This window comes from Cuculus canorus, chromosome W (genome assembly GCF_017976375.1).
Source record: "Cuculus canorus isolate bCucCan1 chromosome W, bCucCan1.pri, whole genome shotgun sequence".
Lineage (NCBI taxonomy): Eukaryota > Metazoa > Chordata > Aves > Cuculiformes > Cuculidae > Cuculus > Cuculus canorus.
In genome coordinates this window covers 11,108,083-11,131,101 of record NC_071440.1, presented here as the reverse complement: position 1 = coordinate 11,131,101, position 23,019 = coordinate 11,108,083, and positions in this window count along the sequence as shown.

Below are 23,019 nucleotides of genomic sequence, written 5' to 3'. Positions count from 1 at the left end.
TGCTGGCCACACTCGTCTTAATGCACCCCAAGATACCATTGGCCTTCGTGGCCATGAGGGCACATTGCTGGTTCCTGGTTAACTTACTGTCAATCAGGACTCCCAGGTCCTTTGCTGCAGAGCTGCTTTCCAGCAGGTCAACCCATAGCCTGTACTGGTGCGTAGGGTTATTCCTCCTGAGGTGCAGGACTCTGCGCTTGCCTTTGTTGAACTTCATTAGGTTCCTCTCCGTCCAGCTCTCCAGCCTGTCCAGGTCTCGCTGAAGGGCAGCACAGTCTTCAGGTGTATCAGCCACTCCTTCCAGTTGTGTGTCATCAGCAAACGTGCTGAGGGTACACTCTGTCCCCTCATCCAGGTCATTGATGGATATATTGAACAAGACTGGGCCCAGCACTGACCCCTGGGGAACACCGCTAGCTGCAGGCTTCCAACTAGACTCCATGCCGCCGATCACAATCCTCTGAGCTTTGCAAGCCAGACAGTTCTCAATCCACCTCACTGTCCACTCGTTTAACCCACGCTTCATAAGCTTACCAATGAGGATGTTATGGGAGACAGTGTCAAAGCCTTGCTGAAGTCAAGGTAGACAACATCCGCCTCATATACCCAGCCAGCCATGCCATCATAGAAGGCTATAAGATTGGTCAAGCATGATTTCCCCTTGGTGAATCCATGTTGACCACTCCCGATAACCTTCTTTTCCTCCTGATGCTTGGAGATGACATCTGGAATGAGCAGCTTCATTTCCTTTCCAGGGGTGGAGGTGAGGTTGACTGGCCTGTAGCTCTCGGCTCATTCTTCATCCACCCCTAGACAGAGCTCGATACATTCCAGTTGCTCCCTCACATAACGAGCAACTCCACCACCTTACCTTGCTGGCCTGTCTTTTCTAAAAAGCCCATAGCCATCCATGACAGAGTTCCAGTCATGAGAGCTGTCCCACCATGTCTCTGTAATCACAATGAAATCAGATCCCTGTTGACTGCACATAGATCTCTAGTTCTTCCTGTTTATTCCCCATGCTGCATGCATTGGTGTACAGGCATTTCAGAGAGGTAATTATGCATGCATGTTTCCCTGGAGGGGTGCAAGAGGATCTACCATAGGCATACATAACCTTGAGATGGTTGGCTATCTGGTTCTTGTCATGGGAGACAGCTAAGGAACATTTGTTGCTGCTCTGGTTGGCCTGGCTTATTCCCCACTTGGATGTGATGGCATGAGCATTCCATTTTGGACTCCACCTCCTGAATTCTTCAGTTTAAAGCCTGCCTCACCAAGTTGGCCAGCCTGCTACCAAAAATTCCCTTGCCTCTTCTAGACAGGTGGATTCCATCCCTCCCTAACAGGTTATAGGTATCTAAGAATGTCCCATTCTCATAAAAGCCAAATCTCTCATGACGGCACCAGCCACATAGCTGGTGTATACATTTACATAGTTAATAAGCTCAAACATACCTATATCCGCTACAGATCAAAGTGGCCCCAAAGCTGGTATATTTCCGTATTCTATTTCTAACAGCAATGATAACCAAAGTACTTGCCATATCTAGAGGATCAATGATCTGCTAAGGTTAATGGCCATCAACTGTGAATCAAGTCACCTGCTCCACCTAGCAGGTCATTTATCTCAAGGGAATATTTTTCACTTCAGTTATTACTGTGCAAATAATTGTACCACAGTTATAAAATTGATATATACTCAACAGGGATGACCTTTTTAGCCCCCAAGAACAGTACTATCGATGAACAAAGGTTTTTTCCACTAGTGCATTGAAAACAAAAAAATATATTTCTGCACTCTAGATTCAAGCTATTTAAAGAAACTGAAGAATTTTGCCAATTTCCCTCAGGTTCTTCTCAGCCACTACAACTGCTGCTTGTCTCTCTAGCATTCAGTATTCCCTCAGCCTCATACTTTTCTTTCTCTCTGTTTGCCAGAAGGCTTCCTCCCTCCCAGTGAGGCTTTGTTATGGTTTAGGACAAGTGAAAGTATTCTGAAATGTAGAAATATCTGCCACCACTCTAGGAAATAATTTTTTTTTTTTTTTTTTTAAATTTTATTTCCGTTGCTGATTTGGGACTAAATTATTACCTACTCATTCTGTTCCAATGAAGACTCTTCTGCCTTCCCTAAAATATTTTCCATTCCTACTCTTTATTCACACAGTGGTGTGTTGACAGCAGTTCTTCATGCCTACCATGAATAGGAGTTTTACCTAGATATTGAATGACAACTACTTTCTGTAGTTTCCATTTATCCTCATCCAAAGAAGATTTGAAACATCGAGCAAATCAGAATAGGCCTCCAACTAGACTTCATGTCACCGATCACCACCCTATGTGCCCAGCTCTTCCGCCAGCTTTCAATTCACCTCACTATCTGCACATCCAGCCCAAACTGCAGCAGCTTCTCAACGAGGATCTTCTGGAAGACAATGTCGAAGGCTTTACTGGACTCGAGGCAGACAATGACCACTGCTCTCCTCTCATCAGCCTGACTGACTTCCCCTTGGTGAGTCCTTGCTGACAACTTCCAATGTCCTTCACGCACCTAGACATTGTTTCCTGGATTAGCTGCTCCATCGCCTTCCCAGGGATGGTGACGATGCTGACTGATCTGGTCCTGGAGCATTTGCTTTCCTCTAGTCCGCCAGTCCTCAGACACTTCTCTAACCACCATGATCAATCAAAGATTATTGAGAATGGCCTTGCAATGACATCAGCCAACTCCCTGAGTGCTCGAGGGTGCGTCCCATCAGGGCCCATGGATTTATGTATGCTTAAGTATTCCCTGATCTGATCCTCTTCCACAGAGGCTAAGTCTTTCTTGCTCCAGACTTTCCCCTGGTCTCTGGGACCTGGGATTCCTGAATGCTGGTCCTGCTAGTAAAGACTGAGGCAAAGAAGGCATTCAGTACCTCAGCCTTTTCCATGTCCTGTGTCCCCAGGTTACCTGTCTCATTCAGCAGTGGGACCACCTTTTCCCTAGCCTTCCTTTTGTCACCTATGTAATAGAGAAGCCATTCGTGTTGTTTTCAACATTCCTTGACAGATTCAATTCCAGCTGGGATTTAGCTTTTCCTACTTCATCCCTGCACGTACAGACAGCATCTCTATATTCCTCCCAGGTTACCCATCCTTGCTTCCACCCTCTGTAGGCTTCATTGTTATGTGTGAGTTCTGCTAGGAGCTTCTTGTTCACCCACACGGGCCGCCCAGCCTTTTTGCCTGACTTCCTAGTCATTGGGATAGACCTTTCTTGACCTTGGAGGAGGTGATCCTTTGTCATATTAACCAGTTTCTTGGATCCCTCATCCCTCCAGGACTCTGTATCATGGGACTCTTCCAAGCAGATCCCTGAACAGGCCAAAGTCTGCTCTCCTGAAATCCAGGCCTGTGAGCTTGCTTTTCACTCTCCTCCCGATCCCAAACTCTATCATCTCGTGATCGCTGCAGTCGAGGTTGCCTTTGACCACCACATCCCAAACAAGCCTTTCCTTGTTTGTGAGCATGAGGGCCAGCAGAGCACCTCTCCTTGGTCGCTCCTTTGTCACTTGGATCGGGAAGCTGTCATTGATGATCTTTGGGAAACTCCTGGATTGCTTATGCCCTGCTGTGTTGTCCCTCCAGCAGATTTTGGGGTGTTTGAAGTCTCCCATGCATGAGACTGGGGCCTGTGAACATAAGGCTGCTCCTAGCTGTCGGCAGAGGTTCGCATCCACTTGTTCTTCCTGGTGAGGCAACCTATAGCAGGCAACCACTACAATGCCACCCTTACCTGTCCTCTCTTTCATCTTTACCCATAATCTCTTAGTTGGCTCATCGTCTATCCCTAGGCAGAGCTCCATGCACTCAAACTGCTCTCTCACATAAAGGACAACTATTCCTCCTCGTCTTCCCACCCTGTCCTTCCTAAAATGTCTGCATCCCTCCACTGCAACGCTGCAGTCATGCAAGCGATCCCAACACATCTCCGTGATTCCAATGAGATCGTAGCCCTGGTCTGTCGCTGTTGAGACACGACACGGTGATGTGGAAGCAAGTTTCTTTATTGAAGTCACATGGCTGGCCGGCGGCGTTTGATCTTACACGCAACGCGCCTCTTATACCCTTTATTGACACACGCATCTCCGCATGATTGGATTAGCTTATATATAAACAATCTGTGAATGGATGATACTACATTCTCGTGCGGTCCTATATTGTTTGCCCACTTCCCGTCCCATGATCTCCTTCCGGGTACGGTCAGCAGGGGTCCTCAGCCCGCTGTGGACCCCCACAATTCCCCCTTTTTGTATTTATGCTAAAGAAAATCGCCTGCTGAAAATTGCCTGTGTCGTCTGCTGCAGAGCCCTTCGCAGCAGACACGCAATGCAGGGCAACGTCGATAGCACAACTACAAACATACCCACTCTTGAAACAGGCAAGTAAAGCAGCATTAGCGTTTGACTGCGCTGAGTAATATCGTAGGTACATCTGAAAAGTATGCAAGCATTGACTTACACTCCATTTCTACTGATCCTAACAGCTCTAACTCGTGGTTCCTGTATATGATTTATACTCCAGTTGTTATGGCAGTTCTTTGATGTTAGCAAGGGTTATCCATACACTCATCTCCGGCTGTTTGATTCTCCACACGTGGCCTCCGTGGCTTATCCACAACAGGGCGAACACAACGAGCAGGGTACCACCGAGGTCCTTCATCTGTGGAAACACAAGCATACCCTCGACCCCAAGTTAGTAGCTTGCACGGGCCTGATCATTGACCGCTTTGAAGGTCCTTCACTTGAACCTTCACTCCATCAGAAATAGCTGCTGTGGACTCCAGTGATGCAAAGTGTCAAATCATTGAGGGATTTTGATGTTCCTCATTGATAGTTAAGAAATTTAATACATACATCACCTTGTTCAGCCATGCTTCAGGTGATCCCCCAAACACTGTTTTTGTAAAAGGCACTTAAGTGTACCATGGGCACGTTCTACAAGTGCCTGACTAGTGAGGGAGTGAGGAATACCTGTAGTATGGCTGACACCCCATGACTGTAAAAATGCTTTCACTCGCCCAGAAACATAAGCAGGAGCATTGTCAGTTTTAATTCGTTGAGGAACACCACAGATGGCGAAGGCTTTTTGCCAATGCCTGATTACATCTTTTGCTGTTTCTCCAGTATGTGCAGCAGCAAGAGCAGCCATTTTATGGTCTACCAACCCCACCTTGGCACAAGCCAAGACCATAGTTTCAAGAGTCGATTCACTTGGCAAGACCTTTATTATTTTTTTAGTCTGCATTAGCATTATCTCACGCCAGTTGTGTGACCAACATTGTTTTTATGTAGTCATCAGAAACTTGGCATTCTACAGCAGCCCATAGCTTCTCTACAAATTGCAAAAAATGGCTCTCAAACTCCCTGTTTAATTGTTGTATATTTATCTTTCGGTTCAGCGATCCTGGCTGTTCTCATCAGTGCTTCAAGCCCTACTGCTTTTACTTGTTCAAGCACTAAAGGGTGCCACTGAGTTTGATGCTGTGGATTACTAAACTGCCCAGTTCCTGTTAAAACATCTGTGCCGTTCCTATATCGGGGATCTGACTGGGGGAGCTGCGGATTCCATACTGTCTGTACTTCTGCCCTTCAGGTCCAAATATTTAGAAAAACTAAGCACTGAACAGGCTGAAACATAATTTGTGCAATTTGGGCAAAGTCATATGGTGTCATTCCTTCCATAGTTAATAACTGAATTAATCGCATCATTGCAGGGGAGTTGGGTCCGGATTCTGTAACAGTTTTTTGAAGGTCCTGTATCATTTTCCAGGCGTATGGCCTGTGCTCATCCATGATTCCCTGTCCTGGATCTCCCCGGACCACCGGGAATGCCATAACTGCCGCAGGACTCGGGTCACGTTTCTTTAAAGGTGTAGTTATTGCCTCAGACAACGCCCAAAGTCCTTCCTGCATAGCCCGTTGTTTTACCTTTTGCCAAAATAAACAGGGATCATACGGTCTCACAATAAACTGTGCCGGGGGTGAATCCCACGCCTGAGGGGTTTGAGGTTTACCAGAGGAACCCCCGGAGTTTTGCTTGGCGTTAGCCTTGATGTTTCTGTTTTTTGAAGCAGCTGCCTCACCACCCCCCCGCTACAGGATCGTCCCAATCATCTGGCTCATCTGGCAAAGGCAGGTATACAAAGGGATTGCACTCTTCGGGTGCCCCTCGCTCTTCAGGGGGCAGTGGGGGGGCGGGACGGTGCTACGGTGTTAACTTGCCATCGGTTTTGTGTATATATCTGAGAAGCCTAGTCTGTTTCATCGTCTCACTCATCAACAAGAAAACTTTTTTGCGCCAACTGAGACAGTTTATTCTTTGGGCGCGTTACCGTATCTCCTGAATTTAGGTGTTGAAACTCAGATAGAGATGCAGAGTCTGGGTCGGCAGTTAATATAGAAAATTCCTCTTGCTCCGTTAACAGATCCTCAGCAAATGGAGGCTCGTCTCAGGAGGCAAGGGGTGAAAGATCTTGCTCTGCCCGATCCTTCTGTTTTTTAAAGTCTTTCAAAGTATCAAACAAAAGGCACCATGTGGTTAACAAGGATACTGACTCTTTGTCTCTGCGTGATCAAACAGCCTGTTCCCTATTTCTTTCCAATTAAAAACAGTAAATGGTGTTATTATATCTGGAGTATAACCCTGTCTCTTGCTCCATAAAAGCATCTTTTGCAACATTAATTCTTCCAGCTTTACCTTCTTCTTTTCTAGTATTTGCTTCCACATGCTCATAATCCTTTCCTCCTCTTTTGTTAATGAGGTTCCCATCTTTTTCACCAGCAGCTCACCTACACTCGGTGAGGGTTTGGGGGATTTCTCCATAATGGGGCCTTGCAGGTACTTCCTTGCTTGACCCTGGTTAAGCCCCTTTTTGCTGATTTTGCAGTCCCTTTCTGTCACATCACTCCAGGCCCTTGGCTTGTCAACGCTGTCTGTCACTCCCTCCCAGGGCTGATGATTACTCTCTTCCTCCCACTTCATTCTTAATTTAAAGCTGTCCCTATCAGATCAGCCGTTCTACTGGCAAAAATAGCTTTGCCCCGCTTAGTGAGGTGGATCCCATCTCTCCCAAGCAGACACTGATCTGCAAACAGGGTCTCACAGTCATGGAAACCAAAACCCTTTTGCCAACACCAGATCTACAGCCAATTATTGGCCTGCATCAGTGCCCTCCTCCTCACACCGTTGGTGAGTGATGAAGGAAGAGGAGGAGGCGCTCCAGGCACCAGAGCAGAGATTCCCCTGCAGCCCGTGGTGAAGACCATGGTGAAGCAGGTTGTCCCCCTGCAGCCTTGTTCTTATTTTTCACTATCCTAGTCTCTTATTAATTGACAATACATTAAATTAATTTCCCCATGTCATGTCTGTTTTGCCCATGATGATATTTGCTGAGTGATCTCCCTGTCCTTATCTTGACCCGTGAGCCCTTTGTTGCATGTCCCCCCTGCTGTCCGGTTGAGGAGGAGGTGTGATAGAGCAGCTTGGTGGGCACCTGTCATGGTTAACTCACCACAAACATATTTTGCTGCCAATAATCCTCTGGAGCTCTGACAGCAGCAAGATTCACCACCACAACCTGGAGGGAAAGAATACTGTAAAAAGCCATCTACACAGAGAAATGAATTAGTTTCATTCAACTTCTAAAACTGATGTAGCTAGGCAATCTATCTAGACACTCCCTGTAGCCACTGGGCAAAACCAGGTGCCTCCAGGTAGGAATTTATGCCATCTGTTTTCACTACCTTTCTTCAGATGGGAAAAAACACACACACTGGAAAGTAGCTATTTCTCTCCATTGACTTTGGGGGTTTACTAGATAACAAGACTCCCAGCTTTTAGCTGACCAGATAGGTGAGATTATTTCCGTGTGAACGGTGTCCATGGATCACCTTATACTGACTGCTTTAGCTGACTGCCTTCAACAGTAGTACAGCACAGAGCACTCAGAAATGGAGAAGAATTTTGACCTGTTTTTATAGGTAATTAATCCTTTTTATGGCAAATTATCTTCTATACTTCTATACTATGCTATGGAATTGAATAGAACTATCAGAATGAATCCTTTCTTTTTGGATATACCCAGAGGCACTGAGAACAGCTGAATGGCAGTCCAGTGTTGTACCAAATCCAATATGCTTTAAGAGTTTCATAGGCCAAGGAAATCACTGACAGGAAAGCTAACACATTCTCACAATGGCTAATCCTGAATTTTTGCTCCTGGTGATATCGCTACTATATTCTCCTCGGTTAACCTAGTTAAAAATACTATCAGAAGAGACCAAAAATTTTTAAACAGTTGATTTTATGACACATGACACCAATAAAATATGCCAAGAAAGTAAAAGATGCAAAACAATAAACTGTCAGTGATGGCTGCATACTGCTGGACTGTAACATACAGACAGTCACGAGTGTCAGACGGTCTTCCTTTTACCAGGAGAGGAACAGCTGCTACTCCCCCATCTCATCCTCAATCCACCTTTGCTTAATGGTTCTCAAATTAAGTATCATGGCCCCAGCTGCATTCATGGCAATTGTAACTTAAGTCCAGAGGTCTAGAAAGAAATCCAAACATTTATGGTAATATTTGAGTTCAACAACACAACTGGAGAAGGGGAATAGCTAGAAAAGTCTCGGAACTGCTACTTTGGTCTTTTAATGGGGTCTGCAAAAAATCCACACAAAGAAATAAACTGAGAACAGATAGAAAGTGACCACAAGGTACCCTTTCGCTAGTTCCTCAATAGCTAGAGGGTAAAAAAGATTATTTATTTCAAGAAAGGCATGAAATAAAACTAGAGATGCACACAGGTGTGCACACACAAACACAAAATGCATCTCATAAGAAATGCTAGACTGATTTATGTGTTACTTAATGGCCTAATCCTAGAATAACTGCAGTTGGGAGCAAAACTAGCATTTATTCCTAGGAGCGCAAATCAGATCGATGCAGAGTAATGTTTGTTAGACAGACCCTACTCTGAATGTCATTGAAATAGTATACATATACACCTGCCAAATCTCTTGCACTGCAACTGGAATTAGATCTAACATGCCTCTTGACCAGTACCTATGTCCAATGTACCCAACATGCTGGGTGATGTGCTCTCTAACTACAGGAAGCACATACATTACTGATACTTCCCTTCACCTAACCATCCCAGTATAGTCCAATACTGTTTTGCTTCAGACAATATCGAGACTGTGAATGCCAGATCTATAGCTCAAGGTGAGACTTTGCAGAAATCAAGATGACTAGTACTTCTGGGCTGAGTAAACATATCCAAAAATAAGATAATCTGCTGATGGTGTTTTGTGGAAACAAACTCTATAACCCAAAATGAGTTATAAAGCAAGTATGTTTATTTCCAGCACTGGGGTGCAAGGGGGTTCTCCTCCTAGCTTGCACACCCTATAGCTTAACAAGCAGCTACTTATAGCGTAAAGACATGCATAGGTATAAGCGCCTACTACATATTCATAACCTTTCCCTGCTTCGTATTATAATTAGATCTGGAAAGTTCGCTCCAATCTTGCGCCTGCGTAGTGCCTCCTGATGGTCGTTGGCCGGGGTCTTAGGGATGAAGTAGGAGGTCTTCCTCGGGATGAATATATTTCTTTTTGAACTTTGCGCAGACTCAGTCTCCTCTGGCTGTTTTCAAACTCCTGAACCAAACGCAGGCAGCTTTCTGCATTCCAGTGCCCACTTATCAGTAAACTGCTGCTAGCTGGCTCCTTCATTATCAACTTCCAAGGTCTTCAAGGCAAACAACGCCAAGCTCTAGCGAACGCTCCCAGCCCCCCTTGTCTGCTTTCGCACATCAATTCCCCCCTGTCTTTTTTAACATGGGCAAATTCTTTTGCCAGCTCTGTAATTTATCTCTCAAAGGGGAATTGTATGATATTTTGTTGGAAAATTACCTTTTTAATGCATTCTCATGGGCACTAGACGTAGAAGTCAAAATTATTAGTCATTGTAGCATTCTCCAAATGTGAATAAATAACATAGCAGAGAAAAGAAAGCTAACTAAAATTAGCATCAGAAGGGTAATAATGGGGTGACACAACTTATTTAGAATGCTAGTCGCGGTAGGGGACCATCTGAACAACACGCCCCTCCAATGATGGTTTAAATTTTCTTTTACCTCTTTTAGGAGCCCCTTTCTTTGCAGTCGTGGTGGACTGTTATCAGGGTCTTGTCCCGCTTTCCTGGACCTCATCCAGAATTATAATCAAGTCCTGATGTTTCATTAACTGCTTCATTAATCATTTTACCAATGTAAGATTCATTCCAATAGGTACAGGTGATAATTTGTGAAATATTCTATAATTGGATTTATCAGCTGATGGGATACGACTGATGATAAATAAGAATAGTCACACCCAACAATCTTAACAAGCTAACAAATACAAAAATTAGAAATTAGAGTGATTCTCACTATCCATAATTATCCCATCTATTCCTACAGAGGTACAAGCAGTTCTCAAACACACACAACCCTGGCCCACATATACAAGTACAGTCCTCGGATTAGCATCTAGATGGATGTCAAAGTGCTTTGCTCAGTGTCGAGGCAGATGTCTTGAGCATTGATTGTATTATTTAGCAAATGAATCCTTGTTGTTCTCATGTAATGCAAGATTTTAAATTTACAGTTTGCCATTTCCCATTCACTATTTGTGTTCATGTTCTATGTTCAGAAGGATAGAGCACAGTTTTATCATGGCTTAATCCTAATGCAATGATGGAGTTTTCTCACCACCTTCTCTTATAATTAAGGCGGCCACTGATTGCATACATAATAGTGCCTGTATACAACTGAGGGCCAAAGAAACGTTTTCTTGGATCACACCGAGTACATTTCCTATTAATTCATGGTCTTGTTCCTCCACCTTTTCCCACTTTGGTAACATTTCTGATAGTCAATTCCATTTAGGACCTCCAGTCCTGTCTGTAACACTCTGGTTAGGCCCCTTTGTGTTCTGCCCCTGAAGGGCACTTGCTTTCACAGCCAGATTGTCCAGCCCTCAAAGGATGTTTTTAGGAAATGAGAGCATGCTGGCTGAATTTCAGAAATATCAGTTTGCATTAGCAGTTCAACACATTTAAGAGACTGTTCTGGGTTGAACAGCATTTGCTGTTGGCCTATATTCCTGATTATATGGACCAATCTCATAAACTCTGGGTTGTAACAGGCTTAGCTATAATATTTTTAAATATGAATGAGAGCCCAGTGGTATCATAGGCCCAGAGACAAACCACCTTAACGGTCTGTACTAATGTAAAATTATGCCAACAGTCTAATTCATTGGAAATACAGGTCTTTGTATTCTTATCTGTAGGTGTAGTTGAGATAGTAATTTGGGATGCCTTTTTATGGATTGTCCTATTGACCATTCAGCGTTGTACTTTGATTTCTCCTCCTACAGTCCCCTGAAGTTGTTGCATCCCCTGTTTTCTACCCACATTCCATTCTTGCCTCACATATACTCGATTTTCATGCATAACCACAGTTGACAGATTTAAACCCTTTCGATTCAGAATATTTCCCAGGGCTCCAGTATACCAAATAAAAGTTTGAGACCAAGGCCACTCAGTATTCTTTTGGCTAGAGGTGCCTTTACCTCCCTGGATTATAATTATAATCATGAGAAAAATAATTTTCCTGGTTGGACTTGCGTGACCCTTCATGGAGATCTATGTGCCTTTTTCACTCGGGTGCAATGGATCCATGCACTCTGCTCCTTGATTTCGATTGCTGTGAAGGAGGCAAGGAACATCTTTCTCACTGTGGTTCCAGAGTCCTCTCTGCAAGAGACTTTACATATACATAATCTCCAGGTCGTATGTTTTGCACAGGTTCATCCAAACCCTTACTTCACGTCTCAGCCTCATGTTTTTCAATCTTTTGGAGCTGTTTGTCCAATGCCACCATGTAGGAGGTCATGATTTCATACGCAAATAGTAACTGATCTGTTGTACTACTTCTGAGATAAAATGTGGTCCCCTATCAGGAGACATAGTTGCTGGAACCCAAAAGCATAGTATTATTTCCTGTTAACGTTCTGGTTATCTTCTTGTTCTAGTAGGGAATGCCTCTGGCCAATCTGAAAAGGTACCAGTTAATACCAGTAAGTATCAACATCCCCCCTGTCTTGGGAGGTCCGAAAAATCAATCTGCCATTATTGCCCAGGCCCGTTGCCTCTTCCAATTTGGTCCATTTCTGGTTTGGGGCAATTTTGGGATTAGTCTGGAGGCAAAGGTCACACTGCTGAGCTACTTGTCTCACAACGGTGTATAAATTTCTAGCTGCAATCCCTTTAATTAGGTGTTTATATAAAGCTTCTGCCTTCTCGTGTCTCTTCCTGTGTTCTTCCCTCATCAAATATCATGTTAAATAAGGGGGAATGATTAGTTTCCCTCATGGAGTGAGGACTCACCCCTCTTTACTATATGACCCTCCCAGGTCTATAATAAATTTCTGATTATCTGATCTTCCTTGGTATATTCTGGCTTACCTTCTACAGAGATTCGTCTGTCAGGGATCACAGCCCCTTTTGTTTTTACCTCGCCTTTGGCTGCCAATTTTGCCTCTCTGTCCGCCAGCTCATTTCCTCTCCCCAATTCCAAATTCACTTTCTGGTGAAGCTTGATGTGCATGATTATCACTTTCTCAGGTAGCTGGACTGCTTCTAGCAGTCTCAGAATCCCTCTGCATGCTTGATGATTTTGGCCTGGCATGTCTTTTATTGTTTAAGACATAGCTGTTTCCATCCATGAAGCAGCCCTCAGCGTCTTCCATGGGACTTTCTTTCAGGTCCGAATGGCTCAAGTATGTGGCCTCGATGGTCTCTAAGCAGTCCTGGTGCACTGGTTCGCCTGTATTTTCACTGAGAAAAGAAGCTAGGTTGATGATGTTAGTAACCACAACTCCCATATCATGTTCCAATGTTATAGCTTGGTATTTTAGAAACCTTCGTGGAGAAAACCAGCGCCCACCTTTCGCTTCCAGACACTAACACAGTCATTTTCTGGCCCAGGATAAATCTTGGTGCCTCCTGGATGTTTAGCACGACGGCTGCAACCGCTCGTAAACAGCCAGGCCCTAGGGCAATCCCTTGCTTCTCATGAGAGAAAAGGAAAAATGGCTCACTCACATACTGAAGTCCTAAGGCCCGGGCCAACATCAGGGCTGTCTTCAGCTGTTCAAAGGCTTGCACAGCCTCTTTGCTCCGTTGGAGGTATTTCTTTTTGGCGGTGGTTAGTGCATACAGGGGTTTAACAAGCAGTCCATAGTTATAGATCCATAGCTGACACCACCCAGTCATCCCCAAGGAAGTTCATAGCTTTTTCACTGTTTACAGTCTCAGGGTTTGGTATATTGCCTCTTCTCAGGCCTGTCCCAAAGTTCTTTGTCCAGTGTTGATTTCATAGCCCAAGTAGATTGCATTATTTGGGCCTTCTTTTAAATACACAGTATCCCTGGAGCCCTGTGGAGAGTTTTGTAGAGACGTGGCTTGAGGAGAAGGGACATGAGAAAATACAGCTGGTGAAGCAATAGCAGCCTTGTACAAGGACACAGTCTCCTTGAGCAAGAAGTTAGGCGATAACAGGATGTAAAAACAAGATCTAGAAAAACCACAAACATCCTAGGAATGTAGCAGTAGAGGCAGGGCTGACATTCTGTATCGGACCAATGATGAGCCTTACTTTTGCAATATGTATGAGCCTTATTACAGCTATTATAAAAGCATGCCTATCGTATCAATAAATTGAGACTTGTTGATCATCATCGGATGTGCTTGTCTCCCGTCGACTCCGTCAGAGCCCCAAAAAGATTAACAGACTCACCATCCAGGTCATGCAAGTGTTGTCTTGGTGGCAATCAGGGTATCATCTACATGCTGCAACAGTCTCCCTTCCTCAGGTGGGGCTTCCAGGCCTCGAGATCCTTGCAAGTTGATTACCAAATATCCAGGTGAGTTGAGTTCTGCACCTGCTTTCAGGGTTTTCCATTCAAATGCAAGTATTTTCTGGCTGGCTTCATGGAGAGGGAGGCAAAAGTAGGCATCCTTCAGGTCTAAAACAGTAAGACAGGTTAGTTCAGGTATTAATACAGTTAACAGGGTATATGGAGTTGCCACCACCGGGTAAAGGTTCTCTTCTTCCCTTCTGTGGGAACACTGACTAAGGATAAACCCATTCTTTGCATATACTGCTGGTCATTTACCTCCAGAGTAATCTCTCCCTTTTCAAATTTGATTATTGCACCCAATTGTTCTAATAAATCTCTCCCCAAAAGTGCCTTTGTGGAGTTGGGCATATACAAGAATCTGTGGAAGCCCCATTGTATTCCCAGTTTATATCTTAGAAGTTCACAAAAATATACCTTTTCACTTTGGCCAGTTGCCCCTTTTTCCACGATGTAGTCATTTCCTAGGGACTTCAAAACTGAATACGTTGCATCTGTGTCAACTAAAATTCTACTTTCTTTTCCTCTTTCCCTGGCTTCATTATAACTAGTGGACCCCCTAGGGTGGATTCCCCAGGTCTTCCTTCACATGAGCCACTATTCCTCTTTTAGACTGCCCCAAAACAAAAACTTAGTTGTATTCCTACCCTTGACCGAGGATCCAGCAGTGTGTTGTGGCATATTATTTCCCACAATTGATTTCAATTGAATTCAGGTGGTGATTTAGAGGGACCTTGTTTACTTTGTTGGGAATGGCCCTTTTCATTCCCTTTGAGATTCACTCCTGATATACCTGTAATTTTTCTACATGTATAGATCTGTCTGGATCCCACATTGGGTCTTGGATGGAAAATACTCTTTCCAAATCCCATACAGTTTTACAATAAGTTTTGGGTTGTTTTGGGTTTGGTTTTTTTGGGGGGGGGGAGGTTTGTTTGGTTTTTTTTTCTTTTTTTTTTTTTCTTCTTCTTCTTTATCGTCTCATTCTTCCCAGAGAGGTGCCTGTAAAACTGTCAAAGCAGACCTTTCCCTGATCCGAGCCCGCATCCCATTCCTGTGATCGAGTGGGAGGCTTAAGCAAATTAGATAAATCTTGTTCTGTTCTGCTGTCCAGTGAATTTTATTTGTTCTAGTGTACCCTTGCTCAATACTGCACGTCACACAAAACTGCCTCAGTTTACCTTTAAATTGTTATTTTCCTAAGGGCGAGTACCATAGGGTCCTGCGTCGACAAAATCCCACTGTCCCTTTGCCACTCTGGATGGTTTCGGAGGGTGAAAAACACTTCATTCTACTTTTCCTCTCTTTAAAAAACAACATTAGTTGCAAAACGGTACTGAAATCCTTTTCTTACTCATGGAGCCTCTGGCTCCCCCTGCCAATTCCTTCCAGTAATATGCATCCTAATGGGCTTGCCTGTGGAAATTCTTGCTTGGTTTTGCCCCCATTCTACTACCTTCTGACTCTAACTTTCTCCAGCTTCCACAAGCCATTTAAACACTTACAAATGTCCTGTCTCTAAGTTCTCAGGGACTTCCCACAAGACTAGTAACAATGACAATTCCCATCTACAGTTTACATACACTCAGAACAATAGAGTGATCCCAACCTAGCTGAACTTCACAATAAAACTTTATGATAGTCCGAACACCAAATCTGATCCATTCCCGCAGCCTGCAGAATTCTGGCCCCTCTGTCTATGCAAACCTTTTGCTTTTACACTTTCAAATTATTCTGTTCTGTCACACAGAACACTTAACTCCCATTCTGGGAGGGGAAGGGTTGACTCACAGACACAGCACCTAACTCACATAACTCACATACCAGGAAGGGGGGAAAAGGGAGGGGCACTCTTAGCCGCTTCTCTGCTTCTCCCGTTTTTTTTTCTCTTTTTTTTTTTCCTTCTTCTATACTAGGTATTTTAAAATTTCACCCTTTGCAGCCTTCCATTCCAAAGGTCCGAGGTAAATATACCCATTTGCCAGCTCAATGAACGTTTGGAATTAAAAGGCTTCATAGGTGCATTCCTAGGATCAAGACAAACAGGGCTTCTAAACAATTTGCAAGTCTTTCAACATTTTGAGCTCAGTCCACCTCTGGCTCCTGTCTATGGAGGAAGAACGTCCCCCGGTAAGCTATCCCTTTCAATTCCACTGGTACTCTGTTACACGTCAAACAATTCACAGAGTATGTTTATGACATAAAACACACAATGTATAGCAGTGATCACTCGCTTAGTTCGTCTCCAGCTGCTTCCTTCGCAGGAGAGCAGAACCACGGATTGGAATGCTCAATTGCATCTCGGGCATCCCCACACTCACATACAAACACTCCACAAAATATGAGAAGTTTAAAATGAGCTCTTAACGATGTTATAATATACACGGTACCGATACTGAAGATTTGCAACAAGTGTAGAAGATGATAGCTATCTCATATGCAGCACTCCTGCTTCCTCAGCAAGGAGTACCCAATTAATAATAGTATATACTATAATATTATTTTATCTATAATACAATATATAGACCATAATCCCTCACTCTGCGTGTCCGTCTAATGAGAATCTTGGGATTATATTTCACCTGGTGCTTTGCTGTCACAGCAGGGAGCACCCACAACCGCGAATTCGCTACCTTATCTGGGGGCGGGCGGTGCCACCTCCTCACCCTGCGCAAAAGGGGATTTTTATCCCCCTCACGATCTTACGAGATCTTGGAGTGACCCCAACCCTTCGTCACCACGTGAGGCATCCCATCTACGATTTACAGACTCGTCCCCCCTTATCCTGCAGGTACATCCAAATTATCATACGTAAATCACATACCTGGTCCACCCGCTGATGGGCCATCTCTCCCCCACAGCAATCAGATAGAGATGGGAGATTCTCCGGAGAAATAGCTTATCCGGGCGCGCCTTAGAATGTCCCACTCCCCACCGATCTTGCAGCCGGGCAGAGAGGGTGTCCCATCTGGGTCGCCAAATTGTTTTGCGGAATCAAAATCTATAACCTCCTCTCCCTCCTTCTTCACTGACTTTGGTGTCCGCAGGGTTGTTTCTCTCACATATTCTCCCTCCTTCCTTCCAGCTGCTGTTGCACAGCAGGTTTTTTCCTATTCTTAACTATGTTATCACAGAGCTGCTATCACCGTCATCGATTGGTTCAGTCTTGGCCAGCGGTGGGTCCATCATAAGCTGGCTGGCACTGGCTCTATCAGACACGGGGGAAACTTTTGCATCTTCCCACAGAAGCCACCCTTGTAGCCCCGTCCTGCTAGCAAAACCTTGCCGTGGAGCTCCAGTACAAGCACACTCAGTTCATAACTGCTGTTGTCTCGTGCCCCACATTGGATGCCACAGAAGACTGTGCTGTGATCCAATCAGTACAGTCCAGGGGGCACCGGGGTAAGACCCTGGGTCTCCCCATAAAATTTACAGTGCCAAACAACTGATCTAAAAGGAATTTATTTGTACAGGCAGTCTTAGGCCTGAGATAGGCGTTGGCTTGCTAAATCTGTGTTAAGGGAAAAGAAAGAAAGAAAGAAAGAAAGAAAGAAAGAAAGAAAGAAAGAAAGAAAGAAAGAAAGAAAGAAAGAAAGAAAGAAAGAAAGAAAGAAAGAAAAAAAAGAAAAGAAAAGAAAAGAAAAGAAAAGAAAAGAAAAGAAAAGAAAAGAAAAGAAAAGAAAAGAAAAGAAAAGAAAAGAAAAGAAAAGAAAAGAAAAGAAAAGAAAAGAAAAGGAGGAAAGGCAAGAGAGAAAAGCACACCACCTGGACTCCCCACATTGCCATCAGCATTGCCCGACTCTCTTACAAGTGTTATTTATAGATTAAGGTCCCAAGGGATTTCCCAGTGCACTTGCACAGCGGTCCCTCTGGAAGGTTCTGGAACTGAGTTTGGAGGGTCCTAGGGGGGCTCTGGTTCCTTGGTGAGTCCGAGGTTCCGAGGTTCCGTTCTGCCCTTCCTCCCCCTACCGGCAGTATTGCAATATGACTGCTCCTGGCATCAAGCACAGCTGGGATGCTTGCAAGGTAGGATCTGCAGTTTCAACAGCCACAAAACAAATGATTTAAGGCAAATCATTTGAGTAGCAAAGCTCATTCTCTGACAGACTGTGGTGGGTTACCTATGCTAGCTGCCAGGTATCCACTAAGACACTCTCACTCCTCCACCTCAGTGTGACAGAGGAAGAAAATAAGATGAAAAGCTCCCGGGTCTGTCATCCCCAAAACAGAGTTCTTTACCCAGCATGCATAAATCCAATTAACACACAGAGTTGGATATTTGTATTTATTAATTTCTGATCAGAAAAGGGTGCCAGGCATTTAACATGGCCAGCACACCTCATCATTTGATTATAGGGTATTTACACATTTAAACAAAGAACTAAGATACAATCACTTTTCTTATTGGATAATTTTGGTTTCATAGTAAAAGATCCATATGCGTATGCCTACCTTCTACTTAAATATTCAGTTAGCAGGAGGTGTTACAAATCCTCTCTTTGTTTGCCAAATTCTAGCTATCATGTACTTTTGATTATGATTTCTACCTTATTGCTGTTTGTACCTGTGTCTGAATCCCTTCATCAGGTAAAGATAAAAAGCAGTTTAATGAAGAAAAGCAAAGACCATGTTCTGAAGCAAAAGAAAGCGAAGCAACAAGTTTTATTTTCTACTTCCTGTCAGCAGGCGATTGTCCAGTCACTTCATGGGAAGTAGGGCCCCAGTAGACGTAGCAGTTGCTTAGGGAGACAAATGCCTTAATAACAAATTCCCCTCCTCCTTTCGCTGAGCTTTTATTGCTGAGCACGATGTCAGTTTGGGTCAGCTGTCCTGGCTATGTCCCCTCCCAAGATCTTGCCTGCCACTACCCTACTGGCCTTTGGGGAGTTTGGGTTAGAGAGACATCTCTGATGCTGTGGGAACAACTGATCAGCAGTAACCAAAACATCGGTGTGTTATCAAAGCCATTCTAGCTACAAATGCAAAGCACATCACTGAGAGCTGCTATGGAGAAAATTAATTCCATCCCAGCCAGACCCAATACAAATGTATATAGATACCTGAAGGGCGGGTGCAAAGACGAAGGAGCCGGGCTCTTTTCAGCAATGCCCAGTGACAGGACGCAAGGCAACAGGTACAAATTGAAACACAGGAGACTCCGTCTGAACATCAGGAAATTCTTTTCTCCTGTAAGGGTGACTGAGCACTGGAACAGGTTGCCCAGAGAGGTTGTGGAGTCTCCCTCCTTGGAGTTATTCAAAAGTTTTCTGGACATGTCCTGGGCGACCAGCTCTAGGTGGTCCTGCTTGAGCACGGGAGGGTTGGATCTCCAGAGATCCCTTCCAACCTTGACTGTTCTGCGATTCTGTGATTCTGTTTGTCTTTTCACTTTAACTGTTACACATGAGGAAGCATTGCTTCATTACGCATGATTTATGGAATTATTCCTTCATGCATCCAGCGCTGTAATAAAGGATGCTTGCTTTTCTAAATTCCAAAACCAGTCTTAGAGAGTTTATTTGCTGGCATTTTTGGTGTCACAGTCTTTTACTTTGAACATAGTCGAAGTAACACAACAGTTTACAAGAAGAACTTGGATACAACCAAATTCACCCCAAAGTGCCAAGGAACAAAAGTGAGGTAAAATAAGGAGAGAATAAGGCAGAGAGAGGAAAGAAGAGAAGTGGCAGGAAGAGTGGAATATAACATAAAAATAATCACATCTCTACGAAATCCAACAGAGGTTTCCTCAGAAAATGTGATCCATGGGGCAGAGGATGCACATGTGTGGGCTGTCTGTGACTGCATTGTTTCTCTGCCTGGAAAGTTCTCAAATTGGGGTATGCACAGAGGTTTCCTTTGGGAAAGTTCTTGAAACAGGGGCTGAGGGCTCCAGAGTCACTGGCAGTTCAACAGACCCTTGCCAGAATAACCCTCCGCATGAACCCTTTGGGTATGCATGTGCAGTCAAGGACACTCCTGACTCTTCAGTGTGTGTGAATCCCTCAGCCACAACAGCCCAGGAGAGTTCATTGTGCACTAGGAGCCCAACCGTAGGCTCCCTCACCTCACACCTCCCGCTCTCTCCTCTGCTGCTACCAAACTGCACAAAGCCCCAAGCACACACAGCCTTGCCCCTAGATGATGTTTAAGACATGGAGACAAAAATTGACCCTTACGGGAGGGGTGGGGGTGAATGCTGGAGAGACAGCCTTGATGCTGTGGGAGCACTGCTCAGCAGTAGCCAAAACACTGATGTGTTATCAACCCCTTTCTAGCTACAAATACAAGGCACAGCACTATTAGGGCTGCTATGGGGAAAATTAACTCCATCTCAGCCAGAGCCAATACATTGGGTTATCAACATGGTGAGGACTGGCAGATTGATTAAATGCCATGAACCCACCAAGGCACACGCTACATGATCACCATGGTAGAAGAAGATACCAAGTGATTGGAAATATACCCTGTAAACCCATGCACTGCCCAAAAAATTCCTGGGCCTTGAAAGGCAAGTTCTGTGGTGACATGGCAGCCAAGAAAGAACTGAGTCTGACGATGGGATTCATTTCCAAAATAACCTCACAGACTCCTGCACCAAGAAACACGACACTGGCTGGATGTATCCCATCCTCTAGCACCCACAAGCCTCTGGAGAGACTGAACTGTACAATGGACTGTTAAATGCTATGCTGAGAGTGGTGTGTGCCAGGGAACGGAAACACTGGGATGGAAATTTAGCAGAAGCCACTTGGCTGGTTAAGGCCAAAGGATCTGCTAACCACACTTGGTCTTGCCCCTACATACTGTGGAGGAGATGGGGGTCTCTGTAGCCTATGTAGGGAAGTGGCTGGGAAAGGCAGTGTGGGGCTGCTCCTCCCTTGGGAAAAGGTAAACCCATTCATTGGATTGTCTTTATTAAAGGACCTGCATGCACTTGGTGGGTGCAGCAGTCACAGTCATGACCTATGAGAGCTACCTGACGTTCTCTGGATTCTGCAACACACAAGGACATGGAGGTCTGGATTTCTGAGAATTTCTTTATTACAAATTACTACAAAAATAATACTAGTAAAACAAATACACACACACTCACACGTCACTACTAAATTACTACTAGGGAAGCAAGTGTATATATATACAGGAGTAAAGCAAATATATGCCTATTACAAGTTATTACAGAATTCCAACTAGGGAAGCAATTATATACTTATAAACCTTTACCTGTATGCACTCCTCTAAATATATTATGGTACAACACTCACCTAAGCATGCCCTGGAGTGGGACTAAATCAGCAATGGAAAAAGTCTCACTTCAAAGATGATCTGCATCATAGGAGTCCATACTCAGCCAGGTATCCCTGGCGAGGGGTTCCCGGAATAGTTGTTGCTTGAGGAGATTAATGACACGGACTCCGATATCTTGGATCGAAGACCTTTATTGCTCTTAGCGAGCTCCTTATATACACAATGTTATGTTGCATCTAAAACTTGGCATCATTTGATTGGTTACAAACAACTGTTCATGCGTATAAGTTTATACTACTATTGGTTAGTTGCTACTGTCCACACGCCTAGATCAGATGCTTAGTTGGTTAATTAGCTTTGCATATTTTACATGCTTTTCCCCTAAGTTATCATGATTTCTACTTTTCTAGCTTACACCTCCCTCTCAGCTTCTGGGCATACAGCCATAGCTTACTGTTGCTATCCGTTGTTTCCTCTTACTGCACTGTTCATGGTCCTTCAAGGGCATCGTGGCCTTTGTTAATATAAAATGTTTCTACAGTTGCTGACTCCTGTTTTCCTAGAAGGTCAGATCATCATTACAATTCCTTTGTCGTGCACCCATTGGGGTTTCTTTGTCCTGCTGCCTGAACCCCATCAAGGAGGCTTCCACTAAGCTTATGAGGGATGTCTGGAGTCCAGCTAAGGAGATATCCTTCTTTGTCAGTATGTTTACCAAGTGGATCTGTTTCTGCTATAGTGCTTTGCTTGCTTAAGGCTTCTATTGCTTAAAATCTTGCAAGCATGCAGAATGTATCAGAAACAGAAATTATAGGGGGTTGCTTAAACAAAGGGTTGCACCTTTAGCAGGATGGAACATCCTGGAGCCTGTCACAGGTGACTGGTGATTCGGAACGGGCCAGCCTTGAAGGAGGAACATTTTGCAACTCAGCAAGTTAAGCAACCACAGAAGTGACCGAGAGTAAACTATCCTCGTTTTAACATCATTATAATACTAAAAATCATGCTCACAGGCTGAGGGAACCCCAGTCCAGGGGAAATATCCTTACTCACTGGGCATGCATAGTTTTGTTATATAATGATGTAACTGTATATAAATCACTAACCAATCAGAAAGCCGTGGGTTGTACTTGGCAATGAGTTGCCAACTAAATTATGTATAGATTGAGCATGTGGGAATGTTTGGGTGTGCTAGCTTTGTGAATTTACCACCTAGCACCCATCTCTGCACAGAAATACAACAAACAATATCTCATCTCAGTGCTTGAAACTAGCTTATTGCATACTGGTGACGGACTCTGTGAGAAATGAAGGTGTTGCAAAAGTGCACTGTTCTAAACATCACAACAAGTAGTCAGCAGAACAGACTAACATTTGTTATATTAAATCAAAGGAAATAACAAACTTTGTGTAATTAAAAGAACAAAGCACCCAGGGAATCTGATAAAGGAAATCTTGATAAAGTACGTCCTGCACAGCTGGGCCTTGTACTAATTACAGAATAAAGGACCCAGAGGATCTGATATAGAACATCAGGGACATCTGCATTAGGGGAGGACAACATTAGTCAGGCCCTGTTATCAGGTCTGCCAACTTGGCAAAGGAACATAAGAAACCCACTTCCAGAAGCAGACACCCCCCCCCACACACACACACACACACCCTGAGCATGTGTAGTAGAGAACTTATATGATAAAATCACCTGTAACTTTATGTAAACGCTAACCAATCATTTCTAGAGGGAAGTAC